Here is a 22,783-nt window from a genome sequence, read left to right as displayed (position 1 = left end):
TATCCTAATAGTTGATAATAATAACATTCAAGGATCAGAAATTTGCATTACATTGTTAAATGGATGGAATAAATACAATTAGAAATATACATATAGCATTTTCTAACAATATCAGTTTCAAATTTGTGTACAATATAAAACAATTCAATCCAATGTAAAGTATTTAAAACTAGTAATTGTCTTTCTCTTTTCTTTCTTTTCTTTCTTTCTTTCTTTCTTTCTTTCTTTCTTTCTTTCTTTCTTTCTTTCTTTTTCTTTCTCTCTTTCTTTCTTTCTTTTTTTTTTTAAACAAGAACCTTAAATCTAATCTCCTTTGCTTAGCCTTTTTCCTAACCCTTGAAAATAACTTGTAACCAACCCCCCTAAATACTGAAAATTATCCCAGACCCAAAACCCATTAAAAAGACCAAAAAACCACCTGCCCCACACCACCTCTTTGGGAATGTGGGCGTCGTATTCTTAAAATTGCTTCCTGCTGGGTATGGGCGAAGTTTTCTTTATCCTGAAAGAAAAATTTTAGGTTAATTGTCAAATTCTAGGAGAGGTAACTATATCCTTCATTATCCAGTCTGTGTATAATGCCAAAGTTGAAGGTTTATCTCAAGTCCTTATTCAAGTAGTCTTTGAGACTGGATCATCTCAGCTAGTCATCTCAAATTTGCTCTGAGCACCTTGTAGTTCAAAGCTGATCTATGGATGATGTTTGTCAGCTTAATGATATTATTATTGTCCACGTGGAATTGTTGTTGCTGTGGGGCCCCATCTTCTTTCTGGAGACTTCAGTTGATGTTAGGCCTGGCCATGATTTCCTGCAGAAAACTGATAAGAGACTCGAACACAAAAACATATATATGCAGCTAGCCTTTTTTCTAGAATTAGTTAGTACTCTATGTGACCATTCATATCTTAACAAAGTTTAAAATGTATATATATATATTAATCTTGTAAATTTTGATATAAAATTTATACTTTGAGAAAAGTTTAAAGAATCAGAATAGAATCAAAGAGTTGAGATTAGTAATAGAATAGTCCCTTAATTAATTTTGCTTTTGTCCTGTACCATAGCAGAAGATGGCTCTTATTCTGGCATGATACAGGGAGTTTGCATTTTCCTTTTAACAACATGCTTGATTTTAAAGAAGGAGAGAGCCATTCTCCAACTCCAAAGTCAGCTTTAAATTTTAATTGAACTGGGACTGTTAGAAGACCAATAGTGTTAAATCTTTAGAGAAAAGCAGAAACAAACATTTAGGAAGACATAAAATTTTTTTAGATAATATATACCCATACACCGTTTCACTCTGTTTCTTGGGATAGATGATTTGTCCCTTTTCTTCAGTTGTCTCATTTGTCCAGTGTTCTTCAGATTCCTTAACCTTCATTCTCCTAAAAGACAAAAACAAAAACCTTTCCCCAAGACTAATTTTGGGGATGTTCCTTTTTGGCAAGTTATTATCTGATGAAATGAAAAGGCATGTTTTATTGATACAAGTTAGTTTAAATTGGATGTTCATGCTGGTTGATGAACTATCACCTCCTCTAATTAAGAGGTCTCTCTTGTTCAAATCGAACCTTTATCAATTTTGATGGTACCCACAGCTTATCTTCTCCTGTAGAAACAAAAGCAAAACCACGTCCCCAATGTAATACATACCCTGGTTTCCATTCTGAGGTCAGCACATCCTTAAAGTATATAGGCTGATTTAATTCTGTAGTTTTTTTCTATTATCCAATGTGTCTCTGCAGCTGTTGTTCCTTTCTCATTGGCATTCAGAAAATTCAAAGTTAGAAGAGCATTATGCAGTCTATTTCTGGGGGTTTTTGTTACCCATTTCTGTTTATTTAGCATATCCTTTAGAGTTCTGTTTGATCTTTCTATAACTGCTTGACCTGTAGGATTATGTGGTATGCCTGTAATATGCTTTATATTGTAATAAGCAAAAAACTGTTTCATTTTAACAGAGACATATGATGGAGCATTGTCAGTTTTGATTTGTGCAGGTATACCATTGATGGCCATAACTTCTAGCAAATGAGTGATTACAGAATCAGCTTTTTCAGAACTCAAAGCAGTTGCCCATTGAAATCCTGAATAAGTATCGATAGTGTGGTGTACATATTTCAATTTTCCAAATTCTGCAAAGTGAAACACGTCCATCTGCCAGATTTCATTTCTCTGAGTACCCTTTGGGTTACATCCTGCTGGTAATGGCGTTTGATTGTAGAAGGAACAAGTAGGACATTTCTTTACTATTTCTTTGGCTTGTTGCCAGGTTATGGAAAAATCCTTTTTTAAACCTTTACTATTAACGTGATGTTTTTTATGAAATTCTGAGGCCTCCAGCACATTTCCTATCAATAATTTATCAATTTCATCATTGCCTTGTGCTAGAGGGCCAGGCAGACCAGTATGGGATTGAATGTGAGTTATATATAAAGGATGATTCCTTTTCCTGATTTTATCTTGTAATTGAATAAATAGTGAAGTTAATTCTGAAGCATCAGGGATAAATTCTGCAGTCTCAATATGTAACACCACTCTTTCAGCATACTGAGAGTCAGTTACTATGTTGAGAGGTTCTGAAAAATCCATTAATACCAACAGAATAGCATACAATTCTGATTTTTGAACTGAATTATACGGACTTTGAACCACTTTACTTAAATTTTCTGATTTGTAACCTGCCTTTCCTTCTTTGTTGGCATCTGTATAAAATGTACGAACTCCAGATATGGGTTTTTGCCGTACAATTCGAGGCAAGATCCAATCAGCTCTCTTTATAAGATCAATTCTATTGCTTTTGGGATATTTGCTGTTAATTTCTCCCAAAAAATTACTGCAAGCTCTTTGCCAAGGTTCACTTTCTGTCCATAATTTTTCAATGTCCTCCTTAGTTAATGGTATGACAATTTCTGCTGGGTCTATGCCTGCTAATTGACGAAGTCTCATTTTTCCTTTGTAAATCAAGTCAGAGATTTTTTCCACATAAGTTTTTAATTTTTTATTTGGTTTATTTGGTAAAAATATCCATTCCAATATAATATCTTCCCTCTGCATTAATATTCCAGTAGGAGAACGCCTAGAAGGTAAGATAACCAAAATGCAATCCAGCTTTGGATCAATACGATTCACGTGTCCTTCATGCACTTTCTTTTCTACCAAGGCTAATTCTTTCTCAGCTTCAGGTGATAATTCTCTTGGACTATTTAAGTCCTTGTCACCTTCTAAGGTTTTGAACAAATTAGTCAGTTCATCATTTTTTACCCCAACAATAGTTCGTAGATGAGAAATATCTCCAAATAATCTTTGAAAGTCATTAAGAGTCTGTAGTCTATCTCTCCGAATTTGCACCTTTTGGGGTCTAATTTTTTGTAGCTCTATTTTATATCCTAAATAATTAATAGAATCTCCTCTTTGTATCTTTTCAGGAGCAATTTGTAATCCCCAGCAAGGCAAAATTTTCTTTACTTCTTCAAACATTATTTCTAAAGTATCTGCATTTGAGTCAGCTAGTAAAATATCGTCCATATAATGATAAATTATAGATTTAGGAAATTTTTTACGTATCACTTCCAATGGCTGTTGTACAAAATATTGGCACAGAGTTGGGCTATTCAACATTCCCTGTGGGAGGACCCTCCATTGAAATCTTTTAACCGGTTGAGAATTATTATAAGTAGGCACTGTAAAAGCAAATCTTTCTCTGTCTTTTTCTTGTAAGGGTATTGAAAAGAAACAGTCTTTTAAATCAATAACTATGAGAGGCCATCCTTTTGGTAACAGAGTAGGCAAAGGCATCCCAGATTGTAGAGAACCCATTGGCTGAATTACTTTGTTAATTGCCCTAAGGTCTGTTACCATTCTCCATTTACCAGATTTCTTTTTAATAACAAATACAGGAGAATTCCAAGGGCTGGTTGATTCTTCAATATGCTGAGCATTTAACTGTTCTTCTACCAGCTCTTCTAAAGCCTGGAGTTTCTCTGTTGTTAAAGGCCATTGCTGGACCCATACAGGCTTGTCTGTTAACCATTTTAAAGGTAGAGCTGTTGGTGTCTTTGGAAGATCATCAGTTATTGTGCCCTGTTCTTGTATAATATGGATGGCTGGTGACCACTCATTAGAACAATATCTTCTAATATTTCTCTCAGTAACATGTGCTAGTTTATGATTTGTTTCTGAGATTGGAGGGATGTTAATCTGAGTATTCCATTGTTGCAACAAGTCTCGACCCCACAGGTTCATAGTTATGTTAGCCACATATGGTTTTAATTTTCCTCTCTGTCCTTCTGGACCTATACATTCGAGCCATCTTGCACTCTGTTTCACCTGAGATAATGTCCCAATTCCTAACAGTTGAACGTTTACCTCCTGAAGAGGCCAAGTTGGATGCCAAAATTCTGGTGCTATTATGGTAACGTCCGCACCTGTGTCTACCAGACCAGACAACAAAACACCATTTATTTTTATCGTTAATTTTGGTCTTTGTTCATTAATAGAAGTTTGCCAAAAAATTTTCTTTATGTTTTCTCCTGAATTTTCTATTCTCTCTGTTTCATCATTCTGACCAGCATGATTTATTCCAATAGGCATTTGGTTATTTAATCGCTCTCCAGAGCAGGCATTTCCTCTATGGCTGCCGGAAAGGTTTGAACTGGATTTGCACTGGGGGCCTGCCTGAGGCCCCTCTGGGAGTTTCCCGAAGACTGAGGCAAAGGATTACCCTGTCTGTCCTTTGTTGATCTACATTCGTTGGTCCAGTGTTTTCCCTTACCACACCTTCTGCATACTCCAGAAGGAAGGGGCATTCTGTTGCCATTGTTCCTTGAAGAAACATTGTTTCTGGAAATGACCTGTCTACAGTCCCTTTTCAAATGTCCTTGCTTTCCACATCCAAAACATCTAACACTCCTCAAACCTTTTGAAATTACTTCTCCTACCCATGTATCATCATGCTCATCAGCTTCAACATTAATTGTTTCTCTAATCCAATCTTCCATAGGTGCAGATCTTGCCCTTAATGGCCTGATTATTCTTTTGCATGCTGCATTCGCTTTCTCAAAGGCCAAAGATTCAATTATTGCCTTACCAGCTTCTGAATCCGAGACCGTTCTCTTTACTGCTGAAGCCAGTCTTTGTAAAAAATCTGTAAAAGACTCTTTTGGGCCTTGCTTCACCTTTGTAATGACTCAGATTTTTTTCCTGGTTCCTCAACTTTGTCCCATGCATTCAAGGCTGCCGTTCGACATAAAATTAGGGTTTGGACATCATATAAACATTGTGCTTGTGCTGAAGCATATTGGCCTTCGCCCATAAGCTGATCCTGGCAAACTTGTACTCCTTTATCCCTCCATTGTTTTTCTATGTTTTTAGCCTCCTCCTTAAACCAAGTCAGAAATTGAAGTCTCTGGCTGGGTTCCAGAACACCTTGTGCGAGGTCCCGCCAGTCCTGTGGTACTATCCTATTATATGTTGACCAAGTGTTTAACATTTGCTTTACATATGGGGAATGCATGCCATAAGATACTATTGCCTCCTTAAACCTTTTTAAATCCAACATTTCAATTGGAGCCCAAGTATTTTGTGTAGCCATTTGATCAGGCATCTGCTGTACTGTTACAGGATAAATTAAGGGTGACTGTGTGAAAACAGGCTTTCTTTCTGCAACCTTATGATCCCGACTTGAAACAACTTCACTGTTAATTTCTTCTGTCTGAATTTTTACAGGTTTAACAAGTTCTTCTAAAGCTGTTATCCTGGCACTTAAATTGACTATCTTTTTAAATATTAAAATGTGGATTATTATAGTGATAAGGTACATAATTCCACCAATACTAATATTATATAGTTGTTCCATTGCCAGACTGCCTAAAATTTCGAACAAAAACCAATTTTCTTCCAATGTACACATAAAACCCATTTGTTTTTTAATGTGGAAAAAAATTCTCTTTTAGATAGTTTCCTTTAAAATATCTGATATATTATGACTTACCAAATCTGCGTAGAACAGTAGAAATCCGAGGGGATTTTCAAAGCAGCCACCTAGTGTCCCAGGTGTAAATCCAGAGAGAGAGAGAGAGAGAGAGAGAGAGAGAGAGAGAGGAAAGAGAGAACGCACAAGAAAGCGTAGCCGGCTAAAGCTTAAATGCAGCTACGTGTTCCCTCTTGTGCCGAGTCAAGGCTTGGGTCTGGCTTCCTTAAGCTCCGACCACGTGCGTTGGCTTTACAGGCAGGGCCCTGTTCGGCAGGGCAGGTCTGAGTTGTTTGTAGCACCGGCTTTAGGCAAGCTGCTCACAGACCTAGGCCTGGGCTAGAAGTTGCTACCCGGACTAGGACGCCAGCAGCTCGGACTAAGAAGCCGATCGCCGCCGGCCGCCGTGTGCCGCCGCGGGCCGCCTGCCGCCCTTGCGGGAAAGCGGACCTGCCGCCAAGCCAAGCAGTTTTTAATGGATTCTTGTCACGTTGGGCGCCAGATGTAGATGTAACCAACCGTCTTATTAAATAAGAAACACAGAAACAATGTAAAAGAGAAAGCCGAGAAGTCAGAGCTCAGAGCTAAAATCTCACCCTTCCTCCTGCTGTCCCAGCTTCACGAAAAGAGACCTACTTCCTGTCGGTTCGTATTTTTAAAGTATGTTGTTCTGCCTTCTCATTGGTTGTAAACCCAAACACATGACTGCCTCGTCACTGTCTGAATGTACAGCCCCCTAGGTCTTAAAGGCATATGTCTCCAATGCTGGCTGTATCCCTGAACACACAGAGATCTTATGGGATTAAAGGCGTGTGCCACCACCGCCACACTCTTGCTATGGCTCTAATAGCTCTGACCCTGAACACACCGATATCTATGGGATTAAAGGCGTGTGCCACCACCGCCACACTCTTGCTATGGCTCTAATAGCTCTGACTCCCAGACAACTTTATTTATTAACATACAATCAAAATAATAATTCAGTACAATTAGATTATCACCACACTAGCCAGAAAAGAGCAAATGAAAATTTGAACAGCAAACGTTAGACCTGTAGCTGGGGGACTCATGCCAATGGAGTTGAATCAAACCAAGAGGTGTTGCTCAAAGGTTGAGCCACAGGCAAAACCCAAGCCAATGAAAGGTTTAGATTTGATTTGTAACTTTGAAGATGGGAAAGTGTCTCAAGCCATGGGACACATGAGAAAATTGGGGGAAGGGTCCCAGATATATTAGTGATTAGATGGGCTTTTTGACCCTCAAGTATTCTTGTTTTGCCTATAAAACTATGAAATCTCATTGCTTTGCCCTGTTCAATGGGTCAACACACTGTTGTGCTCAGTGAGAGGTACTGTGGCTTAAGATCATAGCCCTTTCCAGATTCTACTTCTTCCTTTTTTCCTTCCTTCCTTCCTTCTTTCTTTCCTTCCTTCCTTCCTTTCTTCTTCCTTCCTTTGCTCCTCAATTTAGTGTGTGTGTGTGTGTGTGTGTGTGTGTGTGTGTGTTTGTGTGTGTGTACTCAATAGTTCATGTGTGGAAGTCAGAAGACCACTTGTGGGAATTCATTCTCTCCTACCACTTGGGTGTTCTGGGGATCAAACTTGAGTGGTTGGGTTTGGCCCAAAGAAACCAAATCTTTTTTTTTTTATTTTTTTAATTAAGAGATCTTCTATTCATTTTACATATCAACCTCAGATTCCCCTGTCCTCCCTCCTCCTGTCCCTCAGCCTTCCCCCCGAATCCATCCCCCATCCCCTCCTCCAAGGCAAGGTCTCCCCTGGGGAGTCAGCAGAACCTGGTACATTCAGTTGAGGCAGGTCCAAGCCCCTCTTCCCTGCACCAAGGCTGAGCAAATTGTCTCACCATAGGCACTAGGTTCCAAAAAGCCAGCTCATGAAGTCCCATTGCCTGGGGGCTCCCTAAACAGTTCAAGCTAAACAACTGTCTCACTTATCCAGAGGACCTAGTCCAGTACCATGGGGGCTCCTCAGCTATTGGTCCACAGTTCATGTGAAGAAACCAAATCTTAAGCAGAATAGTCATCCAAAGATTCTCCTCTTCTATTTCTATAGAGTCCACATTGTGAATTGATATCTGAGTCAGCAAGTTAAATAATAATAATAATAATAATAATAATAATAATAATAATAATAATAAAATGGGGAACAACTAGAAATTGTTGTCAAGGTCATGAAGTTTTACCTATGGTGGAAAAATGTGATGCCCACATTCACAAGGATTCTACAACAGTGAGTCCTGGAAGGCTCAAAATCCACTCATGCTTTGCAAGAAGGAGAAAACATGCCCCCAACACCAGCTCTTTTGTATCTTAGTCTCCTTGAATTCTGTGAAGCAGCTGAGAACAGTGAGCCTTTACTCTGAAGGCACCAGGAAGCCTGCATGGGGTGGTCATAGTTCATGAATGGAGACAAAGCATTTATATACTAGCATTTAAGTAGCCAGCTGAGCTTCAGGAGGCAACAATTTTCAGATAAAAGAGAAATTAATTATTTTCTTTTAGATTTCAGTTGCAAATTAAGTAATTTGAGTATATTTTAATCTGACTATAAAAACTTACCTACATTTTTTATAAGAAAGAAGGGCTTGAAGGAACTTCAGAGACAGAAAGGAAGATTGGGAAAAAATCAGATTAAAGGAGAGAAAGAAACAGAGAAGAGAGGAAGTAGAAAAGAGAGGTCCTTGTGTTTTCAAAATGATGGAATTCCAGTTTCCATTTCTTAAGTTATTTATAATTTTTGTTTATTTGTTTGTTTTTTGCTGCCATTGATGTTAGGGATGTGGGCTCACTGAGGCTCTCTAGTAAGGCCTTACTTAAGGTCAGAAAGTCTGAGCTTGCTTTACCCAGCAGGGCTGCATAATAGGATGATGTGGTCAAAGGCATGGTTACCAGGTGTTTTGAAGGGTCTACACTTGGCTGTACATTGTGCTTTGATCTTGAAAGGGGGAGGTCTTTTGCCTCTCCCCTTGGTAGTATATAAAAATTAGAATAAATCTCAAGGTAGCTGGGTATTGACCCAGGGCCCTCCTGAAGCTATCCCATATCTCTGTTTTTCTTGTCATCTCTGCCTGTATTTCCACCTAATATTTCCTCATTTCTCTCTCTTCCCCTCAAGAACCCTTTGACAGGTCAGAGCTGGTCTCCTAAATATGGTGCCCAAACGTGGAACTTGGGTACAAAGGAGAAAGAGAAGGAACACTGCAGGTTAAGTGGGCATGCTCAGATAATTAATTGGGGTGCAGTGGTTTTCTTTTTCAGGAGTAAAATTGTAAATATAGAATGGGATAATAGAGGACATCTGTTTTAAAAAATAGCCAGAGGAACTAAGGTTAGGCTGCAGCAAGTATCTCTCTTTCTCTTTCCTCTCTCTATCCACTAAGTTTAAAGTTGTAATATAAGTAAGTCATAAAAGTTCTGGTGAAATTTGAGAAATATTTAGGTAAGAAATATTGCGGAGGCTTAATAGAAAGTAACTTGGAGTAGCATAGAATTTTCCCGAGTATGGGACCTAGGAGGCAGAAAGCAGCATCCGAGACTGAACAGTCCCTGTAGACCTAGCAGTCCAAGAGACTTCAGAAGCTCCCATCACAAGCAGCAGCAGCAGCAGAAGCAGTGACTGTCAATATCCCTGAGACCTGCGGGGCATCACTGTGCCACAGGCAGCAGCATGAGCAGCCAGGGTCTGTGAGTTTTCTGCCTTAAGGGAGCCATGGTGAGGGAGCACAGCCAGCCAGGGTGCTTTCAAGACTAGGCCTGACCTGGTTGGAGGCTACTCTCTGCAACCATGATGAGCCAGGCTGAGGGAGAGGTGAACTGCGAACAGCAGGGAGGGAAGTGCTCAAGCATGGAGAGTGCAGCCGAGATTTTGCGCACAGGGTCTGAGTCCCTAGCAGCAGCAGCAGCAGCAGCAGCACTGGAACTGCTGAGGTGAGGCAGATCCACATTCCAGGCTGAATGGCAGAGATGTACTGAAAGCCAGGCCAGTGAGGGCTCCCAGCAACAGGGAGAGGCAGAGCCATGGGGCTGCCCTAAGGGCTGCCATAAGGCAGTTCACAGAGGACACAAGGCCACCAGCAGAGTAGGTAACAGAGCTGGGGTACAGCAGCTGTGACTGGCCACAGTTGGGTTTTCTCCAGGACCCAGAATGCTGAATGAGAGCTGTAGGTCATAGCAGTGGGGCAGCATTTGAGAGCCCTTGGGCCTCAGGACACAGAGGTATCTAGAGGTATCTAGGCAGGAGGGCTGAAGATGTGAAGTGCAGATGGATCAAGACTGTAAAAAAGCCAAACAGGACAGAGTCAGCAGCCAGAGCTGCGAAGATTCTGCTTGCTGGCAGTGAACAAATGCATAGCTTCTTTAAGAGACAGCTTCCAGGTTCATGCCGGGTACATGGGGGTCTCTTTCAAGAGGTCTGCAGCAACTCAGCTATAGTGGCATCACCTTTGCACTGGAACAGGTTACCTAAGGGAAGGCTACTGACACAAAATGCCTTGAAAACAAACTTTCAGAGACTCTTGTTTCAACTGGGTTGTTGCATTCAAGGGAACTGCAACAAATTTTTGATTGTGGGTTTCTTCATATTTGGAGCTTTTCACTTCAGATTCATGATGACTTGAACAGCTATACAAAGACTTCAGGGCGAGCCGGGCGTGGTGGCGCACGCCTTTAATCCCAGCACTCGGGAGGCAGAGCCAGGCGGATCTCTGTGAGTTCGAGGCCAGCCTGGGCTACCAAGTGAGCTCCAGGAAAGGCGCAAAGCTACACAGAGAAACCCTGTCTCGAAAAAACCAAAAAAAAAAAAAAAAAGACTTCAGGGCAGTTGGCAAGGCAAGACCTGATTTTGAGCTTTCAGTGGAACATTAAGACTGGTATCAGAAGCGGGTGGTTGTGGCACATGCCTTTAATCCCAGCACTCGGGAGGCAGAGGCAGGTGGATCTCTGTGAGTCCTCCAGGCCAGCCTGGGCTACAGAGTGAGTTCCAGGAAAGGTACAAAGCTACACAGAGAAAACCTGTCTTGAAAAATAACAAAAATACTGATATCAGAGCTGACTTTTTGAAATTTCTGGATGGACAGGAGTGGTTTAATTGCAATGGGACAGTTTTGAATTCACCTACACAAATATACTCTATCAAGTGTAGTGACTCACAAACTGTTTTGTGTAGGAATGGAACTGTTTGTGGAACTGTTTTGTGTATAAATGGAGAAGTTTGCTTTTCTACCCAGGCTCAAGATGAAGCTTCAAAAAATATAAAGCTGGAGTTGTTATATTCTTCAATCTACTTAATTAAAAGAAAAACATTTTTCTTTTTCTTTGTATGGATAATAGCCTGTATTAATGTGCCCTATTGTTTGTTAGCAAGAAATGCAAAAAGTTCTATTAAGAAACTGCTTTTGGATGTTTGCTGAAGTTTAGGAAATGTTAATAGTTCTCTTAAGAGTTTGCTTTTGGATGTAAGTTTGTGAGAATTGTAATTGTGTGTCTACAGTAATATTCATACTAGAATTATGATGTTAACCCATTAATGTCAATGAACCATAGTATGGTGATGCTAAGAAGTACTTAGATTTGATGTGGTTGCATCAGGAGTTTGTGGATTTAAAAAAGGTTTGAGGCAGCTAAAACTGCTATAGACATCTTAGACCCATTTTAATAGGTCATTCTATCTTGATCATCCTCTAATCCTTTACTAGAAGGTATGGTAGCCATAAGGAGCAGGTGTATTACTATGATTATTCCATCTACTTGCTAGTTCTTAGCAGAAAGCTGATTCAGAGCTGCATAGAGTTAAACTCTGTACTCTCACTTGAGATATTTATATTATAAAGAAAAGTGAATCTGTAGGGGTTCACAGAGGCTCCCTTGTAAGGCCTTACTCAAAGTCAGAAAGTCTGAGCTTGCTTTACCAAGGAGGGCTGCATAATAAGATGATTTGGCCAAGGGCATGTTTACCAGATGTTTTGAAGTGTCTACACTTGACTGTACATTGTGCTTTGATCTTGAAAGGGAGAGGTCTTTTGCCTCTCCCCTTAATAGTATATAAAAAGTCTATTAGAATGAATCTCAAGGCCACTGGGTATTGACCTAGGACCTTCCCAAAGCTATTCTGTATCTCTGTCTTTCTCGTCTCTGTCTATATTTCTATCTAATAGTTCCTCATTCCTCTCTCCTCCCCCCAGAGCCCTTTGACGGGTCAAAGCTGGACTCCAACATTAGGGAAAGATGAGAGAAAATCCAAGTAAATCTCACCTTTTGACATTGCATCATCAACAAAGTTGATGCTAGATAACCATGTGTTTGAGGGGGAAAAATAGCATTTAAGTTAGTTTTTTTTCCCTTGAGACACACTCATAGTTATCTTGGGCATAATCAAATCTGGTAACAGGTTGGATACTCCTGACATACTGTATCCATGTTGAATCAGTCATGGCTGAGGAGGAAAAGCCCTGCTTGTGAACCTAAAAGGTCCATATACCAGGTACATTCAAAGTTGGGAGAGGTAGCAAATAATAGATCACTCATTTTCACTCCAGGCCTTCACTTGCCCCTGAACTAACTTTAGGAGACAGCTACTACTGTCCCTGTTTGAAGAGTGCAAAGGCTCCATGTCTCTAAAATCCTCTGGCCAAATAGGAACAGAGGCACAACTCAAACCCAGTTCAGCTTTACCCAAGAACTGCTGCTTGATTTCTCTTATTTTTGTGTGAGTGTGGATGGGGTTCATGTTTGGAGGATTGTGGGAAGGGTGAATGCACAGGTATGTATATATACATGTTGAGAACAGAGGTCACTTTCAGGTGTTATTCCTTATAAGTTGTTCATTTTCTTTTTTGGAGACTGATTCTCTCACTCAAACCTGGGCCTTACTGATTTGGCCAGAATGGCTAGTCAAGAAGAACCAGAGATTCCCTAGCTTCTGTATCCCAGTACTGGAATTATATGCACATATTGGAATACTGGCTGTGTATGTGGAAGCTGAGGGTATAAATTCACATTCTCATGCTTTCTAGACAAATTCTTTACTGAATCAATTATCCACTCAGCCCTGTAAACTGCTTTATTGTAATTACTTGTGACCATGGACTGGGGGATTTCCAGTAGGCCTTGGCTTCTGAGACCAGTTAAGTTTAGCCATCTTTCACTGACAGCACATGCAAAATAGTCTTATTAAATATTAAGGAAATATTTTCTTGTACAAGATACACATTAAGGGCCCTTGATTCTTGACAATAACCTCTGCTGATAGAGTGTCTGCTTGTGAGAACACGGGTGTAGTTTCTGACACATGTTAAGACTTCATTACATATAGGGAGTGGTGATACATGCTTTTAATTCCAGCACTCAGAAGGTAGAAGAAGGCAATTCTTTGAACTCAAGACCAGCCTGGTCTACAGATCGAGTTCTAGTACAGCCAGCAATACACAGTGAAATCCAGTCTCAAAAAAAAAAAAAAAAGCATTATATTGTAGGTAAGCTTTCATATAAAAAATGTTTAGGCCCAGTAAGCCTTTGAAGAACATATATGTCTTTCATAGGAAGAATGTCCTCAAAATATCAAGTAATTCACAGCCCAAGAGCCTTGGGGCTTCTCTGTCAAAATACTTGGTAAAAAGGCATCCAGAGTGGGCTTTCCTGTACTCTCCCACACATTCTCTTGCTTAGCTTGTCTTTTATTTGTTTTATTTCATTTTATTTACTTATTTAATTGCATCTACTGAACTTCTTAGAAGACTGGAAAGAAGAAAGACAATCTCTTCTTACAACTCAGAAACAAATGAAAGACAATGACGCCTATTGAGAAGTCTCTAATATAAAAGACCAAATGTTAACTGAGCAGTGTGAGTCTGACGAGCAATAAGGACAATATTGATCCTTCTATACGAAAAACTCATGGAGGGTGGCATTTATCAATGCCAAGAGAGGAGCTAAAAATGGTGTGTCTCCTTTAATTTCAAGTGTAGAATGATGACTGTTTCAGAAATTCCAGTTGAATCAACTTTTAAAAACCTTTTTATTGTGTTTGTGATTTTCCTTTATTTTTGAGATTACAATATATTTATAACATGTCTCCCTTCCCGTTCTTTCTTCCAAACCCTTTGATATACCACCTACCCCTCTCCTTTGAATTCATGGCCTCATTTTCATTGAATATAATCATATACATATATGCATTATATATATGTGTGTGTATGTTTATATATATATATATTTTTTCCTAAATATAGCCTGTTGAGTTTGTTCATGGCTGATCATTTGTCACTAGATGATTAATAATTAGCATGTTATTCCCTGGGCAGACCCAATAGTAGTCTCTAAACTAGCATAATCAGTGTCACCAAGGTCTCATTAAAAGTACAAAATCTCATCCTGTCCCTATAAACCAGATAAAAATCTGTCCTTTTTAGTGCTTATCTCCATATCCATCTACTAAATTGTGACCCAGTAAAAATCCCTACTCTCCATTGTTACTAAATATAATAATTACATTAAAAATCCAAATATGTGGCAGAATTTCTAGCAGAACAATGAATAAATAATAATTTTTAGTAAAACAATCCCACTGAAATAACATGTAAAAACTACTTTAAAAAAAATGGGACCTGATCCATGGGTAAAGGTACAGGTCACCAAAGACTAATGATCTGAGCTTAATCCCAGGAACTATATAAAGATGAATGGAAGAAATGACTCCTCAAAGTTGGCCTCTGACATCCACATATATACTGTGACAAGCACACACACACACACACACACACACACACACACACACACAGGTACATACAATAACAATAATAAAGAATGGAAGTTATAGGAGGGCTACTGATTTTTTTTTAGTTTATCTTGTATCCTGCTATGTTGCTGAAGGTGTTTATAAGCTTTATCAGTTCCTTGGTTGAATCTTTGGGATCCATCATGTATACTACTATCATGTCATCTGCAAATAGGGAAAGCTTGACTTCCTCTTTTCCAGTTTGTATCCCCTTAATCTCCTTATGTTGTCTTATTGCTCTGGCTAGAACTTCAAGTACTATATTGAATAGGTATGGGGAGAGCAAACAGCCTTGCCTTGTTCCTGATTTTAGTGGAATCGTTTTGAGTTTCTCTCCACTTAATTTGATGTTGGCTGTTGGCTTGCTGTAATTGCTTTTATTATGTTTAGGTATATTCCCTGTGTTCTTGATCGCTCCAAGACCTTTATCATGAAGGGATGTTGGATTTTGTCAAATGCCTTTTCTGCATCTAGTGAGATGATCATGTGGGTTTTTTTTTCTTTGAGTTTGTTTATATGTAGTTTGTATTACATTGACGGACTTTCGTATGTTGAAACAACCTTGCATCCCTGGGATGAAGCCTACTTGATCATAGTGGATAATTGTTTTGATGTGTTCTTGGAGTCTGTTTGCCAGTACTTTATTGAGTATTTTTGCATCAGTGGTCATGAGGAACATATAATTTTTGACAAAGAAGCCAAAAGTGTACAATGGAAAAAAGAAAACATCTTCAACAAATGGTACTGGCATAATTGGATGTCAATGTGTAGAAGGCTGTAAATAGATCCATATCTGTCACCATGCACAAAACTTAAGTCCAAGTGGATCAAAGACCTCAACATAAATCCAGCTACTCTGAACCTGATAGAAGAGAAAGTAGGAAGTAGTCTTGAATGCATTGGCATAGGAGATCACTTCCTAAATATAACACCAGTAGCACAGAAACTGAGAGAAACAATCAATCAATGGAACCTCTTGAAACTGAGAAGCTTTTGTAGAGCATGGGACACAGACAACAAGACAAAGCAACAGCCTACAGAATGGGAAAAGATCTTCACCAACCCTACATCAGACAGAGGGCTGATCCTCGAGAATATATAAAGAACTCAAAAAATTAGACATCAAAATGCCCAACAGTCCAATTAAGAATGGGCTATAGAACTAAAAAGAGAATTCTCAACAGAGGAAACTCAAATGGCTGAAAGACATTTAAGGAATTGCTCAACATCCCTAATCATCAGGGAAATGCAAATCAAAACAACTCTGAGATACACCTGTCAGAATGGCTAAGATCAAAAACACAGAAGACAGCTTATGTTAGAGAGGATGTAAAGCAAGGGGAACTCTCCTCCACTGCTGGTGGGAGTGCAAGCTTGTACAGCCACTTTGGAAATCAATATGGGGCTTTCTTAAAAAATTGGGAATCAATCTTCCCCAAGACCCAGCTATACCCAAGGAATGCTCCATCATACCACAAGGGCACTTGCTCAGCTATGTTCATATCAGCATTGTTTGTAATAGCCAGAACCTGGAAACAACCTAGATGCCCTTCAACTGAAGAATGGATAAATAAAATGTGGTACATATACACAATGGAGTACTACTCAGCAGAGAAAAACAATGACATCATGAGGTGTGCAGGCAAATGGATGGATCTAGAAAAGATCATCCTGAGTGAGGTAACCCAGACTCAGAAAGACAAACATGATATGTATTCACTCATAGGAGGATACTAGATGTAAAACAAAGATGACTAGACTGCTATTCACAACTCCAGGGAGGCTACCTAGAAAACAGGACCCTAAGAAAGACACAGGAATTGCCCAATTACAAAGAAATGAGTGAGATCTACATGAACAACCTGGACATAAGTTGAGGTAATGAAGGGCAAATTTTGAGGGAAAGAGAGCTTAGGAGAGCAGAAGATCACAGCTGGATCAAGAACAGATTGGGAGAATAAGAAATAAGTGACCATGATAAACAAAGACCACATGAGAATAGGAAGAAGCAAAGTGCTAGAGAGGTCCCCAGAAATCCACAAAGATACCTCCACAATAGACTACTGGCAATGGTTGAGAGAAAGCCCGAACTGACCTACTCTGGTGATAGGATGGCCAAACACCCTAATTGTCGTGCTAGAAACCTCATCTAATGACTGAGGGAAGCAAATGCAAAGATCTACTGACAGGCCCCAGGTGGAGCTCCAGGAGTCCAATTGGCAAGAAAGAGACCAAGATTTGAAAAAGCACAGGGACAAATAGCCAAACTAATAGAAACACATGAACTATGAACCAATAGTTGAGGAGCTCCCAACTGGATTAGGCCCTCTGGATAAGTGAGACAGTTGATTAACTTGAAGTATTTGGGAGGCCCCCTGGCAGTGGGACTGGGACCTGTCCTCAGTGCATGAGTTGGCTGTTTGGAACCTGGGCCTTATGCAGGGACACTTGGCTCAGCCTGGGAGGAGGGCACTGGACCTGCCTCAACTGAATTTTCCAGGCTGAGCTGAATCCCCAGGGGAGTCTTTGCTCTGGAGGAGATGGGAATGGGGGCTAGGCTGAGGGGAAGGCGTGGGGGGGGGGACAGGGGAATTCATGGCTGATATTAAAATTAAATTAAATTATAAAAAAGCAAAAAAGAGGAATGGGAGTTAATTAAAACTTAACTATTTTTCAAAATCAACTTAGTGGTTGAATTAAAGGCTCTGGTTCCTGAGCTCCTTTGTGGCTACTAGCACAACCAAAGTTTGAGTAAATGCTCTGGATGATGCTGTCCCTCCTCAGGCTTACCATGGGACTTAGTAAGGCACCATGCAGACAGCCAAAAATCAGTAAACACTAACAATAATCATTATTCCCAATAGTGTGCTAAAAATAAATTAACTGGCCAATTTAGCTGAACTCTTAGTTGATTTTCTTTCTTCTCTACCCTTTTAGAAATATATACTTTTTTTTTTTTTTTTTTTTTTTTTTTTTTTGCTTCAGCTGCTGTTTATTGACATTCAGATGGGCACTATAGCAACAGGCCTGAAGATGCTGCGGGAGAATGGAAGGTGCAGAGTGGAGTGTGTGTGTCTGCACTAACAGCTGAGGAGTGCACAAGGAGGAGCGGGGGAGGCCAAGGCTGTTGGGGAAGCAAAGTCAGGGCCAGGGCCAAAGGCTATCTACACAGGAACCTGGGCCCATACCCTAAGCCCCTACTCTTGTGGTCTCCTGACTCCAGGCCAGGGCTGGGAATTCTCTGGGCAACTTTCTACAGGAACAAAGTACACGGAGATGTCGCTGCCCTTTTGTGATAAAGCCAGAGGATTTCCAGTTCTGCATTCCTCCTTCACCCCTGGCTCAGGTAGGGTCCTATGATTGACAGCTGGGCTTTAGTCCACGGTTCAGAGAGGCATTAATTTTCCGGGGTGTCCCAGCCCACCAGCGCCACACTATGGCCCAGAGTGAGCACTACAAGCGTTGCTGGCCTAATGGTTGGGATGGGGGAGAGGATGGGAAAGGGGCTGGAAGAGAGGCTCTAGAGGGCCATCAAGGCACAGGTACTACACTCATGGTGTTGGTGAAACTGGAGCCAGGACGCCACCCAGTCAGCAGAATGACCACATCTCCCTTCTTGAAGAAGCCTCGGGCATTGCCAACATTCATGGCCAAATTCACACGGAAGTCTATATCCTCAGCCCAGGCATCCAGTACCGCATCCTTACACGGCACAGGGAAGATGCCTCGGTACAGATGGGCCTGGCGGGCTGTCTGGTGATTGCGCATCACAGCGATGATGGGAGCACGTGGGCGGTACCTGGCCACCTGGTGAGCACTCCTGCCAGACTTGGTGAGCACTTGAAAGAGGCCTCCACGGCACCCACGGCAGCAGCTTCTGTGGGGTCGTTGGTAATAGGTGCCAGAAGGCGGAGTTCCTCGAATAACTGCAAGTGGTAGATGGCGGCCTCTGCCTCTCGGGCAATCAGGTGCTGCATGCGAACAACCTCCAGAGGGTAGTCCCCTTTGGCTGTTTCTCCTGACAGCATGATGCAATCTGCTCCATCGAGGACTGCATTGGCCACATCACTGCCCTCAGCACATGTGGGGCGGGGTTTCTTGATCATGCTCTCCAGCATCTGTGTGGCGCAGATGACAGGCTTCCCTGCTCGGTTGCATCGGCCAATCATCATCTTCTGAGCCAGGAAGACCTTCTCTGTAGGAATCGCAATGCCGAGGTCACCACGAGCCACCATGGCCTCCAAAATCTCATTAAACCTGCGGACACCTTCATGGTTCTCGATCTTGCTGATAATCTTGATGTTCTTGCCCTTCTCTCCCAGGACCTTCCTAACTTCATGCACATCGGCTGCCTTGCGGATGAAAGATGCAAACACCATGTCTACATCCTGCTCCACTCCAAACTTCAGGTCCTGGACGTCCTTCTCCAACACGGCAGGGAGGTCCACAGCAGCTCCCAGGAGGTTCACCCCCTTCTTGCTGCCCAAGGAGCCACTGTTCTCCACCTCTGTCACCAGGAAGTCAGCACCTTTCTCCTTCACCAGCAGTGAAATGAGCCCGCCGTCCACGTAGACCTTGCTGCCCACCTCCACCACCTTACAGATGTCCTTGTAGTCCAGCCACAGGATGTTCTCATCACACTTGTCCATGTAGGCATTGTCTAGGGTGATCTTCAGGGTGGCTCCCTTCTTCAGCTCCACTTTTGCAGTGCCACTGCCTTTAATGAGCCCAGTACGGATCTCAGGTCCCTTTGTGTCCAGAGCCATGGCAACAGGCCGGTAGAGAATAGGGTCAGAAGCAAAGCTCTCTGCGGCCACACGCACATTCTTGATGATTTCTGCATGGTACTCATGAGATCCATGAGAGAAATTGAGCCGAGCCACATTCATCCCAGACTTGATCATCTCCTTCAGCATCTCCACAGATTGGGAAGCAGGACCAATGGTACAAATGATGCCAGTGTTGCGGGCCATAATGGGTGTGAAGTCAATGTCCAAGCGGCACTTGTGTTCCAGGAAGGTGTCAGCCATGGCTACATGGAGCTGCTGGGTCTGAATGAAGGCAGTCCCCGCTTCACTGTGTGGTTTCGGCATGGTTGCTGGGGTCCTCAGGCATACTCCAAATCCTGCAACGATAGCAAAGTCGGACGTCTGGATGGTCAGGTCGCATCACTGCTGTGTGGGACTCAGAAATATATACATTTATAACCACTGTTGCTACATGACCACACATGCGATGTTCAATAGTCAAGAAGGGGCCTTATGTCCTACATAATCTGTGCACTGCATGATCAAGCAATTTGCATGCAGTGTGATCACAGAGTCTATGCACATGTACAGCATAGCTCTGTAAGCCTGTATGCACATGTGTAGGGGATTCCATAAAAAGCAGGTTCACAGACTCCTCCCCCTTCTTCTTTCCCCTTCTCCTTCTTCCTCTCTCTCTGCACATCTCTTCTCCTAATAAACTCTCATAGTGGGTTATGTTGTGCTTCGTGGCTTTTCTTACATGGTAAACAGTGCCACTTAGTGAATAACATTATGCCGTCACATATAACCAACAACCACAACAAAATTTAACACTGTATCCCTTAAGGTTTTTTGTCTTGTTTTATTGTTTTTTGGTCTTGGGTTTTTGAGAAATACAAATGATATAAGTAAAGAAAATTCTGCAAGCATTCCAGACATGAAGATGCTGGTTCCACATTCCTTCAGGACTCAGTTGTAAACAGTTGTGCATGTGCTCTACTAGTCTAATTATAATTACAGTGTTTACCATTTCTATTAGGATTTGTCTTGAGCAGACAAAATGATCATTATCAATAGGTTCCAATCCCCTTTGCATTCTCTTTGTTATAAGTCCACCATGATCTGTACTTTGCTTATGCTCCTAACCCTGCCTCAAAACTGTGTCATTATCACTGTTCCACAGGAGCACTTGTGGTACTAATGGGATGCAAGAAGTGACATGTATATGGATTCTGTCAAGTCATCACAGTGCACAAAAACATGACCCAACCCCACAGGCTAACAGTATCCACCTAATGACACATCAGTGTTACCTGAAGCATAAAAACAGCCCTGCTCACCCTCTGTTCTGGTCTCACAGTAAGAGGGCCTGGGGAAATCTGTGTATATGAGTGATCACATGCCACACACAATCATTAAAGCTGAGTGGGTCCCTTTTAGAGATTAGTGGTTGTTAAATTATTTCATTCACTTGCTCCTCAAGATGAAAAATAAACACTATTGGAGTCTGCTGTTTTATTCGTTTATTACATGAAGACATTTAGATGCTAATTACAAAGAAATAGCCAGCAAGAGTAAGAGGATAAGGAATTCTAATGTTAATTGAATTTTTTCAGCCAGATCTTTTCCAGAGTTGCCCATAATTATATTTATTTCTTTGTCTTGTTGTGTTTTTTTTTTTAAGTGTTTTCTTAGAATATCCCAGTGTTTTAAAAGCTACTGAGTCTTTGGGGACTAAAAAGGAGAAATCCGTTTATATAAACTCTACTGTGCTATAAATTGTGTTGTTTCACCTTCTATTTGGTGTCTGGAGGATTCATCTCTTTATTGAGCATCTGTTAAACTCCTCACATAGAACACAGCACACTCAGAGCCTTATTGCTAAGAATGCAGCTAATCAGCTCTGTAAGCCAGTGTTTCTTGAGTGCCTTCTACAAAGTCAACATGCTGGTAAAGACAGTAAAAGAGAAGGTGACAAATCTCATTCCTTACCTGAAAAAGTTTAAATGCCAGTCAACAAGATAGCAATAACATATGCAAAATGATAAACACTATATCTCTTCAGGTTTTTTGTCTTGTTTTATAATTTTTTTGGTCTTGGTGTTTGTTTGTTTGTTTTTTAGAAATAAAATGATATAAGTAAAGAAAATTCTGCAAGCATTCCAGACATGAAGATGCTGGTTCCACATTCCTTCAGGACTCAGTTGTAAACACTCTGTGCTGGGCACATCAGTCATCTTAGGACAAAGTGAATTTTATCATCTTGTGAAGAAACTGCATCTGAGAAAGACCATGAAAGCTAAGTGGATGCTGAGATTCAGATCCTTCTGAATTCTCATCCTGTGGTCCCACGTGTTCAGATACAACATTTAAGATAATTAAGGACCCATTTGTACAGTAAGAAGACTGAGTTTTTTAGTTGAGAAATAAAGGCACCAGAGATATCAGGTAAGCCTTTACAGATATAGAGACTTTACTGAGTGAGATTTTGAAGATCAAAATTTGTGTAAATGGTAAGAGAGACAAAGAAGAAAAAAACACAAACATGCCACAGATAGGACTGGATTACAAAGTTCCAGAAAGTTAACCAAGGAGCCCTAAACACACAATAGGAAGGAAAGTGTCTTCACAAAGCTTTTCTCCTTCATCTCCTTTAGTCAGGCACCTCTGAATTCTTTCTTCAACTGGACTGTAGCATTAGCCTATGAGAATGCAGATTGTGAAGACCAGTGATTTAATCTTCCCCCACCCCACAACCCCATCGCCGTCTTGAACTCTGGGATGGCTTCTGTGAGTCCAGGACCATGTCATCATGATGGCACAGCTCCTGTGCAGTGCTTACTGCCAAAAGCAGGCACTGCCTGTGACAGCCTGACGTTATTTCTGATATTCCTGTCTTGAAGAAGTTACTTTGGAATATTGTTATTGTGAATCCATCCTGTGTCCCCTTGCAACATATTTTCCACAAAACAGGAATGCCTTTCTGGAGAATCTGCTCTTTGAGATCCAATCCCCATGGAGACCAGTGCCCCTATTGAGTACACTCAGCAAAAGGAGGAGCCTGACTTGTATAAGGACCTCTTACCAAACACAAAGGTTTCATTCAAAGACACCACACTGCCCTTCAAAGCTTTTCCTTTTCACATCAAGTTGTAAATAATCTCCTACCTTTAAACAGGAGTCTATACTGATATAGCTGCTTGAACAAATGGAAATTCTCTTGACAGTATGGGACAAGAGAGTGAAAAAAAGGACAAGATGCAGTTTTGTCATA

General features: G+C 41.0%; 1 pseudogene; it reads right to left on the bottom strand.

The window, feature by feature from the left end:
- Positions 1-18,292: 18,292 nt before the first annotated feature.
- Positions 18,293-19,881, bottom strand: LOC102923285 (pyruvate kinase PKM pseudogene; annotated as a pseudogene).
- Positions 19,882-22,783: the final 2,902 nt, after the last annotated feature.

This window comes from Peromyscus maniculatus, chromosome 6, assembly GCF_049852395.1.
Source record: "Peromyscus maniculatus bairdii isolate BWxNUB_F1_BW_parent chromosome 6, HU_Pman_BW_mat_3.1, whole genome shotgun sequence".
NCBI lineage: Eukaryota > Metazoa > Chordata > Mammalia > Rodentia > Cricetidae > Peromyscus > Peromyscus maniculatus.
The sequence above is the reverse complement of the archived record's forward strand: the minus strand, read 5'-3'. Positions and strand labels throughout refer to the sequence as shown.